This window comes from Melozone crissalis, unplaced genomic scaffold, assembly GCF_028551555.1.
Source record: "Melozone crissalis strain CALT ecotype California unplaced genomic scaffold, PUWL_Pcris_2 ptg000201l_1, whole genome shotgun sequence".
In the NCBI taxonomy this organism is placed as follows: Eukaryota; Metazoa; Chordata; class Aves; order Passeriformes; family Passerellidae; genus Melozone; species Melozone crissalis.
Window position 1 is genome coordinate 984,747 of NW_026535965.1, and position 17,820 is coordinate 1,002,566.

Genomic DNA, 17,820 nt, shown 5'->3' on the forward strand with positions numbered 1-17,820 from the left:
CGCGGGGCGGAGGTGGGAAAGTAGTCACGCTTGGAAGGCCCTGGGATTGGGTCGCTGCTGCTCGTGTCACTGTGGTGCAGTGGGTTAACGGAGTTGCTGCTGGACGCAGCGCAGCATTTCGGCGGCGCGAGTCGCAGCCCCACGGCAGTGGGCCCCCCCCACCGCGCTGCGCCCTCTTTGCGCCGTCGCTGCTGTCGCTTCAGGCTGCCAGCAGGGCACGGCGGCCCCCACCACGGGCTGCCCGCCTGCCGCTGAGTTCCGCACACCCAGCCTTGCCGGTGCGTACCGCACCGCACCGTGGGCACGGCACCACCCGCCTCGCTCGGGCTCTGTGGCTGTTCGTATTGCTGCTCGTATTACTTGGCTGCACCAAGTTTTGCGCCCCGGAGACACTGTCCATGGCGGCGCCAGCTGAGCTGCGCAGCTATACTTGGAGTCTGTTAAGGTACAGTTTGTTTAGGTTGCCAAGTCGAAACTAAGGCCCCTGCTGGCTGCGGGGCAGAGGGAGAAGCGCTCGCACTGGAAAAGCGCTCTGGTCTTGCGCCGCTTGTGTCGGAGCAGGTGAACCCCCTGCGCTGGGCTCCTTGTTTCGCGAGACTCGTCAGCAGGCTGACTCACTGCGTGCGCCGCACCCAGCACTGCACCCATGGCGGCGCGGGTTGCTCCCCCAGTGGCGGCTCCGCTCCCCCTGCGGCTGCCGCCGCTACCGCCGCTGCAGCGCAGCATCTCAGGTGAGCTGCCCGCCGTGGCTGCTCCCCACGGCACAGCGCCCATGCTGAGTTCGGAGTGGCACAGCCCCGCAGGTGCCCCGAGCCGTGGCTGCTGCCGCCATCACAGCAGGGTCGCTGACCCACTGTGCATATACTTGCAGTGCCAGCACCATAATGCACGTTTTTGCAAGTGTATATGCAGCAATCTCTGGAATTCTCTTCCCAAGTCAACAGTCTATAGTCCCCGCTTTTCTAAAAAGCAAATCTATACCCTGTAATCCTCGTTTCTCTAAAAAGCATCTAAAAAGGTGATTAGCCTCTTACCTTTCCATTACCTTCTAACCTGATAGTCAGCGCTGCTGCAACCCTTTGCAAAACGTTGACAGCATTCAATCAGCTGGACTTTCCTGTGAGGTCGCCAGGCATTCAGTCAGCTGGACTCTCCTGTGAGGTTACCAGGGCACTGAAGCCCACCCTTTCGCCTTTTTCCAAGACTCCTCTGTATGGTCGCCTAAGGCAGGGCCCGCTTTTTGTGCCTCCCGGGCTGCGTCGGGACTGACACCCAAATACTGTACCGACCGTGGCTCGCAGGCCCAAATCTTCTGTAAAGTCCGTAGGGTCTGTAGGGTCTGTAGAGTCTGTAGGGTCCATAGGGTCGCTGTTCAGGCACCATTTGTTGCAGAATGAGGCCTTTGTCGGGGATGGGCCATTTGTTGGTGAGGGGAGACTCGGACACTCAATATGAGTGATAAGCAAGTTCCGTTTATTGAAGAGAGCATCAGACACTTATACAGCAAGTAATAAGCTTATGAATATTCTGTAAGCCAAGCGATCTATTGGTTAAACTATACCATCAACTCTTCCTCATTCGTTTGGGCCTACATTCCCTATTTCCCATGTCTCTCTGTCTACTTGTTATCATACCCAGCTAGGCCCAAGGACACGCTATCTTGCAGGTGCAAAAACTCAAACTAGCTGTGTTTGGTACTTTCCCAGCCCCTGGTCAGCTAACAAGCGAATGTCTACATGACCTCTGTCATGTAGCCATTTCTCCACACTTATCAGTGAGCATTTTCAGTTCTGTCACTCATGTTTAGAGCAAGTTTTCTGTGACTCAGTGCACCAGGTCGGTCCAAAGAAGAGCATTAGGAAGCATCCAGCTGTATCATTTCTCTTCTTCCTTCTGTGTACATGCTGCTTTTTTGAGCACTCTGGCTTTCTGAGCTCCCTCACATGTCTTGATCCTTTTCTGGATAACCAGAGGGATATCAGGATTAAATCCTGTCTCAGCTCTGAGGTCTGGCTTTTGAAGAGCCCCAGTCATCCTCTCCTACTCATCTCATCCTGGTCTTGGTGGAAATATTATGCCTTCATGGGATTGTTATTCAGCTTTGGGGCATTCTGGCACTGCTGTTCAGTGGAAGATTTTGAGACTTTGAAAGGTTTCCTGGTGTGGCAATGACAATCCTCAATCCTAATGCTTGATGGGGGTTGCAGTTGCCTGAGTTGTGAAACCTCCTGAAAAACATTGTTCTTTCTTTTCTCCTTGACTTTTCCTTGACTGTTTTCATCAACAGATTAGGAGGTTTGGGGATATCTTTTCAAAGGGAATTTCAATTAATCTCCTATCTGACGTTTCAAAGGGGAACAGTGGTTTGGGTTTTTTTAACCAGCACCTGCTTACCATCCAATTAGCTAACTGCCTTTAATTAACCATAATACATTCCAGGAGAGCAAAATAACAAGGGAACAAAATCAAGTGGTGATGACTCTGTGACTGAACCTGGGCTTCCCCTTTCTCAGGTGCAGGATTCTGGGTAACCCTTTGCTGGCCACTTTGAGCTCTGCCATGCAGTGCCTTGGGTTTCTGGGGAGGGAAAAGCATCCAGTCCCTCACCTCCAGGTTCACATCTGCAAATCCAGAGGCCAGTGGATATTTCTGTCCATGGGATTTGCACACTGGATGCCCCATAGGAATCTGGTTGTGAGCTTTCCTCAAAAACATGGTGAGATGAGGTGTGCAGGACTCATTTCTTCAGAAGGGCAGGAGAGACCTCTGAAGGCCTCCTCTAAAGGGCCTCCTTACCCAGCAGTCTGACACAGATTTGCTTCTGAAGAGCTTTGAAATTTGTCCTTAATATGTTCTATGTGTGATTTAATGAAAGCCTGTTTCTCTACTGTAATTGAGCTCTTAATCTCATCTGAAAAGCAGAGCACAACCTCTTCAGAGATGGCGTTTGAGTAACAGCCTCTTTGTGTTTCCTCTGCTGTGGTGCTGCTCATGGAGCTGCTCACTCCTGATTTAAGAACAGAAAATAAACAAATTTCTTTGAGTCAAAAATACATCAGTGATGGCACATAGAGTAGGTTTGAATAAAAAACTCTTTTTTTCTATGTGGGCAAGAGATCTTCCAAGCAAGATTTTCCCTGGTTCTGCAAAGAATATGAAGGAGTGAGTTTTCCTTAGTGAGCCCCTGAGGCTTCATGCAGGTGATGCTCAGACAATGGCACATGGGCATGGCAGCTGTCAGCAAAACAATTGGCTCTGGGCAGGTAAAAGTTGGCAGGAGATAAGAGTGGAAAGTCAAAACAACAGGATGCTGAAAAACTTGTAAGAGGAATAACGACTTCAGTGAAAATCTGTCATCTTAAAGCTTCAAAACACATTTTTACAAAAATCCGCAAAGGTGTCCTGATTTTGATCAGTCTGATCTTCCTAAATAGCATTTTACAATCAGAATTAGGAGTTGGGAGACACTAAAGAAGGCTAAGCAGAGGATTTTTCATTGTGACCTTCGTATATCCTTTTTACTGTGCTGTAGTTTGGAAGGAGGCCCCAAGCTCCAGCTGCAGCCTGGGGAGATCCTGTTGACCTAAACACTCCCCAAAGCTGCTGTGGGGCTGACCCAGAACCAGAATCTGTATGGAACTGGGTAAAATACTTCCCACTAGAAAACACTTGCAGCTTGATGGTGATCCACCATTCCCAGTTCAGACCACAGGCAGTGCCAGTAGTCACCAGTTTGCTGCCTGCTCTGTGCAGAGCTGGCGGCTGTGAGTGGCAAAGCTGTGGGGTGAACAGGCTGGTGGCTTTTTGGGGCACACAGAGCCTTCCATATCTACTGCTTTGTCCCCATTAGAGAGTGGATTTTCCTAGAGAAATACCTGGAGAGTGGGAAGGATGAAGAGCAAATCATTCCCTGCCAGTGGATGCTGTGCTTGTTGCAAACACAAGTTACATCTGGTAGGAGTCCTTGCTGTCAACCCTCAGGGATTCCAGGCTGAGATCAACTCAGCTCTGTCATTTGCCAGGGGAGTGAGGATCAGACTCCACCACACCTCCAGAGCTGGGGATGACTGGGTTGAACCACATCCAGAGCCAGGATGAGGAATGGGCTGTGTGTTGTCTTGCCATGCACAGCAGATATCCTAATTTAAAGCTGTGCTGTCTTCCCAGATTCTGCTTCTTCCTCTGAGAAGACCCATCCATTTTGATCCTGTTCCTTTCCACCCATCCCTCTAAAGATCTCCATTACTGGAGTAATTGGCACCATTGGATCAACTTTTGATGTGATGAGCAGTGGATTTTTGTAGTCAACATGCCAATTTAAAGTGCCACAAATAAAAGATCAATTACTTCTTTCCTGGAGAAGAAATTAAGATAAAATCTTTCAATGTAATGGGCTGAGTGTACAAAGCTAAAGAGGTAGAAGATTTAAATGAGACTTTCTCCTGAGAGGATGTGTTTTTAATGTAAAAGTAACAAAGACAACCCAAACAGTGAGAGAGCATCACTTGAGCTGCACCTCTGTCAGTAAGGGATGGATCCCTCCTGCTCTTTCTCCTGCCTGGGGCACCTGTGTGGGGTTGGTTGTCCCTGTCATTTACCTTTTGATTGCGCAACCATTTCTTAGAAAACATTTGGCTCTTCAGACTCTCCTGGGCATTCAAGTGAGTCCAGGAGATGTGGGGGTGAGCTGATAAGTGGGTTTGGATGGTCCTGGCTGTTAGGTGTTGCTGTGTTTCCTGATGCTGGTCTCCAAAGCAATCCCTGGAACGCTGCTTTTGTGGAAGGCAGAACAGCTCTGTGCTTGAAATTACCTGTTCTGGGGAAATGCAATGAATTTTCTGCTAGGAACTGCATGTAAGCAGAGATGGAGCCTGAATTAGGGATCTGCCCTTGTGGGGATCCCTTACACTGACACAAAGCTCTCTGTGCCTCTCCAGAGGGCTGTCACCCTACAGAAACATGTCACTTCAGGGCAGGGAGGGGGATTTGACATCACAAAACATCGAGGGAAAAACATCGAGGCAAATTCTCCTTTTCTGGTCAGGAAAACCAGGGTGTGTGCCTGCTGTGTTCCATGAGCAGCAAATCAATTGCTGAGGGATTTCTGCTGGGAGATTTGTGCTTTATGAAATTCCTGCCAGTAGCAGAGGGCTGGGGAGCTGGAAACGATAGCGCTGTCTTCCTCCCCTCTGCTGCTTTAATTGTTTGTAATGATTTAATAAGCAGCACTATTCTTCCATGCAGCAAACACAGGTGGCATTTTATTACCTTTATTAGGGCCCCTGTTTGGAATTTCTTTGCTGTATTTCCTTCTTTGCAGGCTTGGTCCAAAACTTGGAGAGGTCAGTGTAAGAACTGGACTTTGTGCTGTCAATATTCTGAGTGTTGAGCCAGCACCGAATCCATGCAATTTTATGGGAAAGAAATAATAAGGACAAATGACATGATTTAAACAAGGAAATGCTCTTGGCTTTGGCATTTTATGTGCACACCAGGAGTGAAAGAGCAAAGCAGGTACAAGCTCCCAGTACTTGCAGAAGAATAAATGGAAATAACTTCCTCTTTAGGCTGGGAATCAGGAGAAAATTTATACTCATCAGAAGGGTGTGTAAGTGGAGCAGCTGCCTAGTGACAGCAGACAGATGGAGAAGGGAAACCCCAAATTAAAGACTTTTAATGTGGAGTTTTTTGGATGTTGGGGTCTTTAGAAGCAGATTTTCTGAGTCCCATGGGCAATGGAGGTGACTTCCCAGGGGAGCATCCCTGTCCCATGCCTGGGATCTGCTGCCCTGGTCCCACAGAGTGATTTGGGTTGTACCTGATGGCTCAGCAGAGCTTGGGGAAATGCCTCAGTGTTGGTTGGATTTGAATGGCATTTAGGTCAAATCGAGTTTCTCCTCTGAGGGATGGAGTCTTGACCTCTCACAGGTTTCACTTGAGTATTTCTTTAATCTGTCCCCCACCCCAAAACCCCCCAGCAGATCCCCTGCTCCTGCCACTCTGTGTCTCCCACAGCTGAGATCCTCAGAGCTTTTTCCTTACACTAAAAGAACTGGAAATCGGCTGGGTTTTGTTGCCTCTTGGCAACAAAATTGTCTCCTATTGTGCAGCTCAGGGAGAAAAAAACCTCTTCCTCCCTTCAGTCTGCTGCAACATTGTTTTGTTCCTCTTTGTGAAGAACCAGGAAGAAACACTTCTTTTTAAGATGAGGGAGCCCGATTCAATTCCCTTATCATTTTGAGCAAAATAACCCAGTTATTTATGTTGAAAGTCACTCCAAAATTTTGAAGAGATCTTTTTAGAAAATATTTCTCTTGGTGACTGATTATGAGTGGGTATGGGAAGAATCTCTTTGCATTGAACCACTCAAAGCAGTAATTTCTTCCCAAAGAGTAGATGTAATTACATTTTTTGGGTGCAAAAATAAGTAGTAGTGGACCAAAGGAGCTTCAAGCTGATCTCTGTTTGCTGCCAATGACTGAATTAAATGCACAGGGTTCCTATCAGCTCTGCCAGACAAAACGTTGTATTTGGGTTATTGGGGGTTTTGTCAGAAATCTTTGTAGAATGAATAGTTCATGGACTTATCTCTGCTGGTTTCAGCCATTCCTGCTGTCCATCATATCTTGCTATTATAAAGCAGCTCTTTTCATTATGTTGTCTTAATTCAGATATCTGAGCCTTTTTCTACTTCTAGTCCCACTTTTCAGTAGGACAAACATTTTCACATTATCTGTGAGTGTATTCAGTGGTGGCCACACAAGTGAAGGCAAGGAGCTGGCAGGTGATAATTTATGAAACTTTCTATAATGGGAAAAAACTCAGCATTCAATTTCCATCTCCTTAGAAATCTCTATTTCTTTTCTTGTCTCTTGTGCTCTTTGTGGCTGGTTTGAGTTTAGTGCTTGGAAATGCAATTATATGGATTCCAATTCTTTTGAGAGAGAATAATCTTGTACACAAAGCCAAATAAATTTAACTTTTCAGTATTAAAGCAGTTTGACATCCAGGTTGGGACCTAGCAGTGGTTAGTGCCTGGCCAGCCTCAGAACACAGAGTTTATCTGATTTAGGTGAAATTTCATTCATTGGAGACAAAGTAAAATTGCCTCTTATTTGCTCAGCACTAAAAATCCATCTGAAGCTGATTGCCAAGTGATGGGATTAACTCCTGCAATGGCACCATGAAATGAGAGACGGAGAGAAGAATATTAAAAAATGGCATTTCCAGCCATGTGCAGGCCCTGATGTCCTGCTGTTGGCTTGGTGCTGTCAAAGGGGCTGATTTTGATGGTTTTAGAGGCACTAACCTGGGCAGTGAAATGCACCTCAGGCAGCAATTGCTTCTCTGGTGTCTGCAAGTGCCTTTATCTCCCTTCGTGCTCCTCAGAACTGAAATCCTGCACAGACCGAGTGAATCTGAGGCTTTGGGAAGGCCCAGTGGTGACAGATTTTGGTGAGATTTGAGTCAGGAGATGGAAGCAGCAGCTGAAGGGGCTGTAATCTTCATCCTTGGGCTCTCCTGCAGGCTGATGCGGTGTGAAGGAGGCAGGGATTCCATAAAGCAGCTTCTGTAGCTCCTGGGGGAAAAAACCCCAAGTGGTAAGTTTTTAATTTGTTAGAGTTTCAGGCTGTGCTGCACCTCAGGGCCAGGCTCTGCTTCTCTCTGCTCCAGGTGGTGCTTCCCAGCTGTCCTCTGTGGTTTTTATTTGCAAACCATCTCCCTGACCAGCTTCCACTTTGCTTTAAAAAATTCAGCACCACGTTTGTGGCTGAAGAGGTCCCAGAGTTGGGGAGAATGCTTTGAGATGCAATTTGCATCACAGAGTTGTTACAGCAGGGAAATTGTCCCATCCCTCCTGTGCCTGGAGCTGCTAATCTTGTTCTGAACATTGAAAACCTCTTCAGCTTCTCTCATTATACTTAAATTTGATTACTGCTTTGATTTCACACCTCTTTCACGCAGGCTTTTCCTCTCTCCTTGGCTGGAATTCTCTGAAAAGATAAATTTTATCAAGCCTTGGGACAGTTCCTGTCATCTATCTCTGCTCCTAATGCTGCTTTTAATTATCTTGGGAACCTGAGCATGAGGGAAACTGGGAGGAGTTTAGTGAGAAGAAAAGGAAGGCACAGAGGTCAAAGTGTAAACGCAGAGTCTGGGTCACCAGAGTCTGCAGTGTTGTGGGGATCTGGGCCATGCAAAGTGATGTTTTTCTCTGTGAATGGCTGATTCCTTCTGTATCTCCTCCTGAAATTCCTGTGCACCAGGGCTGGTGCTGGAACTGCAGCCACACAAACTCCCCATGGAGCTGTGTGGGACACAGTGGGAATCATTTATTTGCTGTTTTTGGTGAAAAGTTGTGACATGAACCTCAGTGTCAGGGAGGTGACACGTTAATGCTGCTGCTGTCAGACAGTGCCCACACACTGTGTCTGGAGACAGCTCAGGAGAAGATGAAGAAAAACCAGGATTAAATCCCATGTGCCACTGAACTCTATCAGAGATAAACTGCTTGGAGCGAAGTCTGTGAAGTGACTGGGGAGAGCTGGATGAAAGGGACAGCTCTGAGAAATGTCTGGTACGTCAGTGATGTCCTAACACTCATCTTTGCACAGAGATGAAAAAGTATCAGTTTGCATGGCCTGAATGTCTTGGTGTGGAAACTGTGTGTTGCACAAGCTGTGCTGAGCTCATCTGGCTCTGAAATATCATCTCTGCACCTTAGCCAGGAACAGCAGCAGAGTTCTGAACAGATTAATAAAAACCAGTCATAACCCAGAAGCAAACCTTGGCAATACACATCTGTGGCAGGTGAGGAGACCAAAAGCTTTCATTATTGTTCAATAAAAAAATCCTCTCTCTTGGCATTAAAATGCTTTAGTTTCAGCTCTGCCCCGGACTATCAATGTCAAGTGTTTCTCTGGGTGTTGAGGGTAGGTTCTCCCCCATAGCTCTCTGCAGGTTGGTGCTAATTAAAGATGTTCTGTCAGGTTCAGATGTTTTGGTGCCTGACCAGGGAGTGCAGAAAAGGGATTACAAGTGCTGACATTTACTGTACTAGAAAGTCCAAGGGATAAATTTGTGCCAATTAACACCTTTAACTAGGAAGATCAATTCCTGTTGTGCTTGTACCAGAGTCTGGGCACAGACGGGGTTTCCAAGGGAAATCTTGGTCCATGTAGGGCTGGGGCTCCCTCCAGGCTGGTCCAGCCCCTCAGGGTGCTCAGGAACAGGGGTTCCCACAGCCCAGCGCATCCTCCTTAGCCCTGGGGCTCCCAAGGGCAGAGCCATGGCTGAGGCTCTGCAGGAGCAGGCAGGCTCAGCCCTGCTCCAGCATGGGATCCCATGGGACAGGGCACGCTGGGATTTGCCCCTGCAGCTACCAGGTGTGTCCAGAGAAACTGCAGGGAGGGGGTGACCTCTGTCAGTGGGACCCCTCTGTGCACAGGTGCCCCCACTCCTGGGGTGGCTGTGCCAGCTCCCCCAGGGACCTCCAGCCCTGAGAACCTGGAGCAAGTGGAAACCACAACTTTGCAAATGCTGCCTGTGCCCAATGCAAATGGTAAGAGAACGGGGGTGTGAAAAAAAAATTGTTTATTACAGAAGAACATCAACAACAATACAGAACACTTGAACAATGTAAGAACACTTGTAACAACAACAATCCGTAGAACGTATATACATAAGAACCTATCTAGCTAAAATATATGAAATTCATTTGTAGAAGATAAAAAAATTCTAAAAGTCTTAAGTCCTAAATCCTATGCCTAAAGACAAAATACTGTAGAACATATGTACAAAAGGGTGGCATCTCTGTCCGGAATGTTCATCAGTGCTGGAAGAAAAGCAGGTGCCATGGTCACTGCAGTCAGGCACAGAGGGCTCTTCCATGTGTCCCCAGGTAGGCACATGTGGGCAAAGCAGGACTCTGCTACCAGAGCTGAGCCTGGCTGGCTGTGGGATGGAGCTTGAGTGGCCCAAAGTGAGCACAGGACAGGCAGTGTGTGGCCACCAGACTCCAGTTCGCGAGGTGCCCTGTCTCTGCACAGGGACCAGCCTAGCTCCAGTCTGGCAGCAGGGGACCCACTCTGCCTGTTGGGATCACGTGCCTGTCCTGCTGCTGGCATTGGTCTTCATCCCAAAATCATATCCTCTTCCTCATCTTTTATATCAATGTTCATGTCCTCAATGTATTCTTCCATTTCCACTTCCATCTCCTCCTCTTCCTCATAAACATCCACTTCCATTTCCTCTTCCACATCCACCTCCATCTCTTCTTCCATATCCATATCCACCTCCATCCCTTCCTCTTCAGTCTCTTCTTCCTCCATTTCCACGTCCTCCACTGTAGGAGTCTGGATGTCCACCTCCATCTCTTCCTCTCTGTCCATGACAGCCTGCAGAGGTGGCAAAACCTCAGAGTGGGGTCCCTGTCCCACACCATCCCCACAGAGCTGCAGCCCACTCGGGCAGCTGGAGGTGTCCACCTCCATGGAATGGCACCGTACCTCCCTCAGTTGACAAATGAGACAAAGGATAAACGTGAGCATCCTGAAGTGATGGATGACAAAATCCAGGCACTAGGGAGCTCTCAGCACTGATGGGAGTAGCAGCAGGCAGGTGACAAGAAGGGCGGCAAGAACGGTGACGAGGGTGAGCAGGAGCGGACCGAACGGTTGGCTGACACAAGGGCCAGTGGTTGAGTTGTTCTCTTTGCTGGGGGGTGGCAGTTCCAGTTGGAACGTGGGAAGTGACATCACACAGATCCCAAGATTCCAGGGTCAACAGAAGTGGTCACTGGGGATCCCTGAATGGTTGGGCTTGAAACAGACCCTGAAGATCATCTTGTTCCAAGCTGAGCAATCTCCTCCCAGACCTTGGGGGAGCCCTGTTCCCAAGGATGGGGCATGCACAGCCTCTGTGCCCAGCCTGGGCCAGTGCCTCACTGTCCTCAGTGTAAAACAGCAGCTTCCTTAGATCCACCTTCAATCAGCCTCCTGCAGTTGAAAGCCATCCCCCTTGTCCCGTCACCACAGGCCCTGTTGAACACTCTGTCCCCTTCTTTCCTGTGGGACCCTCCCAGTCCTGCACAGCCACAGTGGGGCCTCCCAGTGTCTCCTCTTTTCAGGCTGAGCATCCCCAGTCCCACTTGGACAGCAGTCAGTCAGATCAGGGGACGTCAAGGAAGGGTAGCAAATAGCATCACGAATTGAGAGATGGAAGTTTTAGACCCAGATTTGCCTCTAAATGTACAAAATTAATAACAGTGGAGGGAAAGATGGTGGGACACTTGGTCTAACTGGTGAATTTTATTTTTTTCTTCTTTTCTGTCATGCTGATGGTTTTTCTGTTTGAAAGGAAGCTTGGCATAATGTCCACTGTCTTCTCCATTTGTGAAACACCAAGCAGAGTCTGGGCAGGCTGATGATGCAGAGCAAAACCTGCAAATATACTGGTGATCCTGAGTCTAGGGATGCAGCTAAACCCAGCCAAAAGTAATTTCTGGAAAGTCAAGCCTGGTTTACATTTTCTTGAGTTTGGCTATGCCAACTTAACCAGTCATTTATAAAAAAGCAAATAAAAAGCTCAAACCAAAACAGACAAAAACCCAAATAAACAAACCCATGCAAACCAATCAAACAAATAAAAAACCCCAAATAAAACCAAAGGGAATGAGGAGTTAGTGTTAGTTGTGAGGATATCACATCAGGCAAATGGCTGCTTCCCACAGGATCACCATAAAAAGCCACATAAAACAGCTGCTCCAAAATATACCCAACAGGAGAAAAATAAAAAGTGATACATGGCAACTTTGGGAGCAGCTCCACATTAAGGTGAAGGATGAGCAGTGGTTCAGACCCAGCATTCCGCACCCTCCAGGCTGCTGTTTGCTCCTGATAAAAGACCCTTGCAGGACTGTGGCCCCTCTCAGTGCAGTGTAAATCATCCCCACAGCTCTCAGCTGAGCCACTGGCATTTCCAGAGCAAGATCCAGGCACAATCCTGAGCATCTGTGGAAGATCCTGAGCATCTTCATGCCTAGAACCACAAAACAGCTCAGGCTCTCCCTGGACTGGGTTTTCAGGGGAGGTTTCCATTTGCCTGTGAGATCTGTTCATCCCTCAACACATCTGACTTTATGTACAATGATGCATTTTTGTTCCTTCCTTGTTCCTGTGTGCCAGTGAGGAAGCATCCATGTGAATGGAGGATGTTGTGCACAGGAACATTTATTCCTGGATTGCCATTTTGCTTCACTGTCACTCAGCTGAACATGGTCCTTTTCTAAGAGGGACTTACAAGAAATGTGTAGGAATTTTGGCTCTGAGAGGAGCAGAAAGCACATTTTCTACACCCCATTCCCAGCAGATGCAGTTTCCCTGGCAGAACAGTGATTGCCATTCATCTTCCTGGGAAGATTGTGAAGACATTCAGAGATCACAGGTTCAGCTGGCCTTTGGCTTTGTGTCCCTCATTTCACATGGCCAGTTTCAAGGGCCATTGAAAGAGGCTCATGTTTGCCTTGCTACCCAGAAGTGCTGTAGTTATTTCCAGGAGAAAACAAAAAATTGATTGTCCTCTGGTGTGGTAGAAATCCCACCACAATTGTGACTCTGTGAGCAAAGACAGCCTGTGCTTTTTGGGGCTGTAACAGCTGAGAGTGTGGCACAGCAGTTTTTATATTATTTTTAGAGTGCTGAAAACATTGTTCGCAAAACAATCTTTCTCTCCTGTCTTCTGTCATAAACTGTGGAACAGAGAAAATGGAAAGGAGCAGAGGTTTGTTTAAATTGACTGGGGTTTTTAAAGTCTTAAAACAGTGTCAGCTTGATGCATGATACTTTAGAAATTGGATTAGTAGCACCTATTTCATCCCACCAGAGAAGTGGGATTGAAGACTTCCAACAACAGAGACACTAGATGTGCAAGAGCTCAGTTTTCCACCCCTCACACAAGTGTTTTGCTGTACTATTTTAAGCAGCTCAGCCAGATATATTAAAATATTGCTCCAAACAACAGGAGAATGAAAATGTTCCACCAAATGGGGAAAAATAAGAAAAGTGGGCGGCAGCCCTTTCTGAAGAGCTTGTGTTGATTTTGCAAAGTTGGATGCAAACAAGGTTTGCCATGTTTCTTTCCTAGAAAAATGTAGATATTTAATAGAAATCTGTGTCTGAGGCTGCTAAATTGGGTATGATTTTAGATCTGGGTGGAGTAGAACAGGTTCCAGAGAAGCTGTGGTTGTGTCACCCTTGGAAGTGTTCAAGGCCATGTTGGATGGGGCTTGGAGCAACCTGGTCTAGGGGAAGTGTCCTGAGTATGGTGAGTCCATGGAAAGAAACTTTTGGTTTTCCTGAGATTCTGCCCTTGCAAGGGGAGCTCACAAATACGCCATAGTCTGAAATGCTCTGAGCAGAACCCAGCTGTGCTTTCTCACAGGTGATGAGGGATTTTCACTTGTATTTTATGGGGGATTTTCAGAGGGCAGTGCAAGAGCAGCTGAGTGTGTTTGACAGGCAGAGAGGGCCAGTGTGGCAGCAGCTTAATGCAATGGAGCTTTTCCTTCTGTGACCCTGTATAACCTGAGGCACTCTGGGGCTCTTGGACCCGGCAGCTGGACAAGTTAATCATTGTAACAAGTGATAAATTAACCTGCTCCACTCTCCTTAGCATGGCTGTGATGAGCATTAAGTAAACCAGTGAGCCCTTGCCAAGGTGGGAGCTTGTTCTTAGCCAGGGAGCAGGGAGAAAATATTGCTTGGAGTCAATAAAGCAACTCTGCTTCCCCAGGAAGAGGAAAAGAAGTAATTAAATATGTGAGTGCTGCATGGAATAATTTGCACAAGGATATCTCTTGTCTGCTATGCAGGAATGTTCCCAATCAACTATGCTTCTCCTGACCTTTATTTTTCTGTATTTCTAAAAAATCATAAAAGAGACTCTTGATTTAAAAAAACCAAAGCACCTTGTGTGGAAGCATTTTTTCCTTTCTTCAGAGTGCCTCTTTCTTTTGGTCCCTCCAGAGCTCTCACTTCATTTCTGCTGTTCCTCGGAGCACAGGCTTACCTCTTTCCTGATCCCCTGGGCTTGTTTTGCCTCTGGGTGTCATGAACACTATCAATTGTGGGTTTTTTCTCTCCATCTTAAATCTGTCTCTTCAAGTGGTTTACCTTTATTTACCTGTTCGAGTGATGGATTTTTCTCACCTTTTATTACTTAGTGCTTTTTCTTCATTCTCTAAACCCAACTTCTCCCTTGCCCTGTGGCTGTTAGATGCCATTATAGGAGCATTCATTCTTTCTCTACTGCTTCTCTCAGCTTTCACAGGGAGCTGAGAGCTCTTTGGGGTTAAACTTGACTCACTTCAGTGCCTTCCTTGATGCTGCCTGTGTACTTGGACACTTTAAGGGAATAAAGTCTCAGTGTGGAGATTACAGCTGTGAAATAATGGCTCTTTTGAAGAAGACAAGAATGCTGTTGTCAATCTTTTCAAGGATAAACTGAGCACCTTCTTTTTGGGGAGAACCAGGCTCAGCTCAGCACAGAGGTGGCTGATGCAGGTACCCAGGTTTGGAGGGAAGGGTGCAGCTCCTGGGGGTGTGTTTGTGGGAGGCTGTAAGGTTTGTGTGGGGTCCTTGGAGCAGTGGGAACACCCCACTGGGAGATGCACAGCAGGAAATGGGTGCACAAAGGGCCTGAAGTGTGACCAGCTTTGGTGAAGCTTTCCATAGGAAAAAATATTTTTACTGGGATTTTGGACAATTTGAGGCTCCTTCTCATATCCTTTGCCTGAGGAAAATTCCCCCTTTGCAAGAGTGTGGGAAATCCTGAGTTCACACTATGAAAAGCCCTGATCATTATATTTTTTTTTATTTTTCAATGTTGTCATCCCAGCAGGAGTCAGAGAAAGAGAATACGTGTGACCTGCCTGTCTTTGACTTCGTGACAGGAACAATGCCAAGGGGAAGCTGGTCAGAGGAGCATCACTGCTCTGTCCTTAATTTTCCTGCACAACTGAGGATGATTTAAGAACTAAGGCACAGCCAAGACCTTTCCTCCTCCTGTGCTCATCAAGCAATCAGTGCCTCATCACACCTCAGTTTCAAACACCTCGTTTGCATCTGGCTGACCTTGACTGCCCTCCCTGGATGGGAAGATGAAGAGGTGGAAGTGTGAAAGATTGGGATTTTATGGGTGAGTTGTGAAATAGTGTCTGGTGCAGGCTGGTTCTGTGGAAACATCGTGTGCTGTGCCATGGAGGATGAGAGTAAATGGATTAAACAGGAGATAAAAAGGGCAAGGCACCTGGTTAGCTGCTGTTGAAGAAAATGGTGGGGAAAAAAATACATGTAAGAAATATGTCAGACATGGTCATTAACTGCACTGCAGGGTCAGAGCTCCTTTAGTAATTGGCCATGTAGTGAATACTAGAAATTATTTAAAAAGTTCCTAAGTGACTGAGGGCTTTTAGTGAATGGTTGGGGGAAACAAAGGAATACTGTTTCTGGCAGAACTTTTATTATAATTTAAGCATCATCCTCTTTTTGAGATAACAGCTGCTTTGAATAAACTGAAATATCTTCTCCATTAGCTCTGGCAGGAACTGGATAAAGCTCTCATTCAGGTAAACTTTAACATATGTCTGTAGAATAATAAATTTAATGAGAGTCATAAAACGTATTGTATGAGTAAGGATTGTGCTTAGGGCAAGAAGAAAGAGTAATTAGGAGTGGACAAAACATGTATTATAGTGGGGAAATTATAATTTATGGTGGTTTAACTAAGCTTAACTAAGCTAAACTCAGCTTAACTAAGCTGAGATAAAAGTCTACCTTTGTTGCAGGCTAAGCTCTATAACAGAATTCTACTAGAGCAAATCTGGTCTACAGACAGACCTTTGGATACAAGTTTACCTCTGGTTCGAGAAAGCTCAGGGCTTGAGCAGCATTTTATGGCTTTGCTCTTGACCCTTGGGCTATAAATGCTCCTGTAAAATTAATGCCTAAGTTATAGTTTCTACAAATTTCTAAGAGTTCCAATGGAGAAAGGTCCACCTGGACTTTGGGGACAGTTTCTCAGAGCAGAACATTTCAAGGTGCCATTAAACTGCATTCAAACGCCCTTTTATTGGGGCATAAATTTCACAGCCTGGTCTATCAGCCTGACACGTTCTTTGAGAAGAGACAAACTTTACAAGCCACTTTAAAAATAATTTCACTGCCAGGTTTGCAGCTCTGAGAACATTAATAAACTGCAATGGCTTTTCACCCTGCAGTAGCCACTAAGTAATTATGATTGTCTGTAGGCAGACTAATGAAACCAGCTGTTAACAACCTAATGAGAATTTTTACCAGCCCTCTGCTCCACAGGCACATCCCTTTTCTGTCCCTGATTTTCCTGCACCCAGTGCTTCCCAGAGAAGTTTGATGTTGCTTGATAGTCAGGTAAAAACTGCTTTATTCTGTAGGAGTGGTGATGCTTCACCTGGGCTGCTGCCATGCTGGGGTCACATCACAAAGTCCAGTTTCTGCAGGAGCTGGGGAGCATGGAGAGCTCTGATAGCACAGCATGGCAAAGCTGGAATGGAGGATTCTGGTTTAGTGTGCCCCTGGTTTAGTGGCAGACAGCATTAGTGATTGATAAATCTTTAGTTCAAAGATAAGGTGTTGCTGTTTTGGCTCTAATCTTAGGTTGCTTTCAACACAGTTTTCCCTGGCACTTAAGATACTTTTCTCTTGCTGTCAGTACTCTGTCATTCCAGATGACCTTTAAAGGTCCCTTCCAACCCAAACCATTCCATAATTCTTTGGATACATGATGAATAGCAACATATATTTTACCCTTATTATGGGTGATATTACATCATGTCTGGCCTTTTGGGGCTCTTTCTTCTCCAGGTCCTTGTGACTACACTCACTCCTATATGCTCTTAATTTTTTCTGTTGCTTACCTATTGCAGAATGAGGCCTTTGTCGGGGATGAGCCATTTGTCGGTGAGGGGAGACTCGGACACTCAATATGAGTGATAAGCAAGTTCCGTTTATTGAAGAGAGCCTCAGACACTTATACAGCAAGTACTAAGCTTATGAATATTCTGTAAGCCAAGCAATCTATTGGTTAAACTATACCATCAACTCTTCCTCATTCGTTTGGGCCTACATTCCCTATTTCCCACATCTCTCTGTCTACTTGTTATCATACCCAGCTAGGCCCAAGAACACGCTATCTTGCAGGTGCAAAAACTCAAACTAGCTGTGTTTGGTACTTTCCCAGCTCCTGATCGGCTAACATGCGAATGTCTACGTGACCTCTGTCATGTAGCCATTTTTCCACAGAAGCCTGCCTTTATGCAGGCACAGGGAGAGTGAGTGTTGAACCAAATCAACTTCCAACACACTGGGCCAACCTCCAAAGAGTCCAGTTTGTTCTGCTGCTTCCTTCACGAACACTCGTTGCCTGCCAGTTTGCATTTTTCCCATTTCTGCTCAAGACTAGGGAATTTGGGATTTTAGACTGCTGTCAGTCTGGTAGCACCCATAACCTGTATTGGGCTATTGAAAACAAAGAGTTGGCATCACTGAATCTCTGGTCTGTTTCATCTCTAAGTTAGGAAATGTTTCCCTAAGCCTTGGTAGCAGTGATCTTGGTTCTAACTTGTGTTTTCAACAGGGAATTTCCTGTTTTATATTCCAAAGATTGATGGGGTTTCTCTGTGTCTTTGTAGGGGATGGAAAACCAGAAGGCTGAAGGCCCATCTGTCAAGGAGCCGGTGAAGGAGAGGAACGATGGCTCAGAAGAGCCCCAGGCCACATTGTCTGC